Consider the following 4111-nt stretch of genomic DNA (forward strand, 5'->3'; position numbering starts at 1 on the left):
TTCCCTTGTTCTCCAGGTGGGCTCCTGACTTCAACAAAATAGACAAACAAAGAAAATTTCTGCCCCAGTTTGGTGGCTAGGCACATCATGTTATCAAATATCAAAAACTTGAAAGCTTAAAATTGTACTTCCCTTGTTCTCCAGGTGGGCGCCTGATTGCTGAAACTTGGAAAGTATTCCCCTGTTCTCCAGGTGGGCGCCTGATTGCTGAATCTTGAAATGTATTCCCTTGTTCTCCAGGTGGGCGCCTGGTTGCTGAAATTTGAAATGTATTCCCTTTTTCTCTAGGTGGGCGCCTGATTGCTAAAATTTGAAATGTATTCCCTTGTTCTCCAGGTGGGCGCCTGATTGCTGAACTTGAAATGTATTCCCTTGTTCTCCAGGTGGGCGCCTGATTGCCAAAACTTTAAATGTATTCCCTTGTTCTCCAGGTGGGCGCCTGATTTCAACAAAATAGACAAACAAAGAAGATTTTCTGTCCCAGTTTGGTGGCTGGGCACAGATGTGATTGTTAAATTGAACTATTCTACCAACCATTATAAGGATTTGAAAGCTAAGTCCTATTATCCAGGGAGGTCCTGACAACTCCTAACAATTATGAACCTAAGTTATATCTTCTAAAAGTATTACTCTCACTACATTTGTTATCTAATAGGTCTTAACTACTCCCCATTATCCAGGAGGGTCCTGACAATCCTCTAGCTAAAGTACGACTTCCACTATATTTTGCTATCTAAACCGACCTTAAAACTACGCCCCATTATCCAGGAGGGTCCTGAAAACTTCTAATTGAATCCTATCTTAAACATGCCAATTTTGAAACCCACTTATGCTTCTTTGGGGTACATTTATGCTAAATTGTGCCACTCATGATTGTCTTGACGTTTAAACTAAGCCCCATTTATCAGGAGGGCCGTGAGAATTTCCAGTCATACCTGTTTGGTTGTTGCCTTTCCTTACAGCGGGTTTCTCCGAAGCAAACAAAACTTTTGCCCCTGTTTCAATCAAAGAAAGACCTTGTTAATATAAAATGGTGGCTAGTTGCTGGCATTCTTGCTAGGTACGTCCCTGCTGCTGGGCTTTACTCCGACCCGCTTCCCTGGACTTGCCTTGAACCTCCTCGACTTCCTGACCGAATTTCAACCCCCTGACTTGATGACCCAAGTGTTCTATCCCGTATTGTTGTTTTTGTGTTTATGACCCCTCTATTTGAAACATCTCTTCTTCCCCACAATTATCTGATTAATCCACCGATGAAACTTCCAGTGGTCCTTTATGACTTACTTTGCCTTTTGATATCTTTGATATGTTCTGGCCCTGTTGTGCTGTACAACTAGGAAGCTGGTAGTTAGCCTTGACATTCCTCCCTTTTGTTTCGAACAGAACTGACACTGAAAAATCTTAAAGACAGACCTCAAAAGAATGAAATGCAATGACCTCGAGGGTTAAGGATAGAGAGAATCCGAGAACTGATGATTTGTAATGAAGAAGGAAAAGAATAAGACTTATCTGAGTGGCACAACTGGTATCATTGAGCATGCCATGAATTTTAGATTAACCGGCCCAGTCTGTCCAACCAATCAACTTTCGATTGCCACATCTGCTGTTCCAGACTTTCATAACCTGATTTTCACCCAAACCCAAACCTTGCTCGTCTTGCAATGTCTTGAGCAGCTTTCGACCACAGACTTGTCTCGTTTGCCTATCTGAAAAACTCACCTTCGCCTTACGATGACCGTGAGGGTTTTCACCAATAAGACTCTCTCATTTTTAATTTCTCTCATCTCCCGTCGCCTTATGGTGCCCGTGAGGGTTTTCACCGATAAGACTCTCATTTTTACCATTTTTCTTCTTGTACCAGAATGTTGCCCCTGACATGAATCACCTTTACTTGCTCGTCTTGGCACTTCTTGAAGGCTGATCAGAAGGTCTTTCTTTGGACCGTAATGCAGGCTTTGGATGGGGTTAGAAAGAAGGGTATAAAAGGCTCAAAACAACTTAACATGGGTTCAAAGTTACAACTTTCGGAATCAAATTTCTCACAGCAACCACAACTTCTGCCCCAGTTTCTTTCTTGGGGACTTTTGAGATTTTGTTTTGGTGTGACTGAACCTCAGGGAGAGGCTGCCTACGTACCCTTTCGGGATCAAGTCGAACATAATTCAGGTCATAAAATTACTTCGTTGTTGCAATCTTTCCTTTTCTTTCACTTTTCTTTTCTTTCTCTTCATTTCTTTTTCTTTCTTTTTCTTTTCTTCGTTTTCCTTTTCTCTCTTTTTTCTTCTTTTTTTCTTTTCTTTTTTTCTCTTTTCTTTTTCCTTTTCTTCTCTTTTCTTTTCTTCTTCTTTTCCTTTTCTTTTCTTTTGGGCCGTATTTTCTTGTTTCTTCGCTTGATTTTCCTTGCTTCGGGCACCCGTAATTGTTATTGATTCTGAAAGAGGGGTACGAAAGAAAATAAATGAGGCTCAAAAGGGATAACGTGTTTGGATAGTAGAACAAAATACCTTCGTCATTTCAATCTCAAAAATATGCCAAATACAATAAAGTACAATTAAACCAAGAAATCATACATAGTATCGCTTGACTGCATCAGAGTTGATAGCCATTTCTACACATTTTCCTTCCACATCTGTCAAATATAATGCGCCATTGGACAACACTCTGGTTACAACAAATGGCCCCTGCCAGTTCGGGGTGAACATTCCTTTTGCTTCAGCCCAATGAGGTAAGATACGTCGCAATACCAATTGCCCTACTTCAAACTTCCGCGGACGCACCTTCTTGTTATATGCTCTTGCCATTCTCTGTTGGTACAACTGACCGTGACATACTGCTGCCAATCTCTTTTCATAAATCAAACTTAGTTGTTCCAAGCGGGCTTTAACCCATTCAACATCATCAATTTCCGCCTCGGCAATAATCCGAAGGGACGAGATTTCAACCTCTGCGGGTATTACTGCCTCAGTGCCATACACCAGTGAATAAGGAGTCGCCCCTACTGAAGTGCGGACAGTAGTGCGGTAGCCTAAAAGGGCGAAAGGTAACTTCTCATGCCATTGCCTGTACCTTTCTACCATTTTCCGAAGTATTTTCTTGATGTTCTTGTTAGCTGCTTCGACCGCTCCATTCGCCTTAGGACGATACGGGGTGGAATTGCAGTGCGTGATCTTAAACTGCTGACATGTCTCTGCCATCAAATGAATGTTGAGGTTGGCACCATTGTCCGTGATGATTACCTTCGGGATTCCGAACCGACAGATAATATTTGAAAATCGACCACTGCCTTCTTGGTCATAGACTTGAAAGTTTTCGCTTCAACCCACTTGGTGAAATAATCAATGGCTACCAGAATAAACCTGTGCCCATTCGACGCCGCTGGCTCGATCGGCCCAATGACGTCCATTCCCCAAGCAACGAAAGGCCATGGTGCCGACATTTTATGCAACTCAGATGGTGGAGAATGAATCAAATCTCCATGTACCTGACATTGATGACACATGCGCATGAAACTGATGCAATCTCGTTCCATAGTAAGCCAATAATAACCTGCTCGAAGAATCTTCTTTGCCAATACATATCCACTCATACGAGGTCCACAAACTCCTGCATGTACCTTGGTCATGATAACTGTAGCCTGTTTAGTATCTATGCATCTCAATAAACCAAGAACTGGAGTTCTTTTGTACAACACTCCTCCACTGAAGAAAAAACCGCTTGCCAAGCGTCGAATTGCCCTCTTTTGATCCCCTGTGGCCTGTGCTGGATATATTCCCATCCTGAGGTATTCTTTGATATCATGGAACCATGGTTCACCATCAAGTTCTTCTTCTACCATGTTACAATAGGCATGCTGATCGCGGACCTGAATCTGCAAAGGGTCCACATAAGCCTTATCCGGATGATGCAACATTGACGCCAAAGTAGCCAAAGCGTCGGCAACCTCATTATGAATCCTTGGAATATGCTTGAAATCTATTGATTGAAACCGTTGACAAAGTTCATGCAAACACTGCCGGTATGGTATGAGCTTCAAGTCTTGTGTTTCCCATTCCCCTTGAATCTGGTGCACCAGAAGATCCGAGTCACCCATGACCAAGATTTCCTGGACACC

This window comes from Nicotiana attenuata, unplaced genomic scaffold (assembly GCF_001879085.1).
Source record: "Nicotiana attenuata strain UT unplaced genomic scaffold, NIATTr2, whole genome shotgun sequence".
Lineage (NCBI taxonomy): Eukaryota > Viridiplantae > Streptophyta > Magnoliopsida > Solanales > Solanaceae > Nicotiana > Nicotiana attenuata.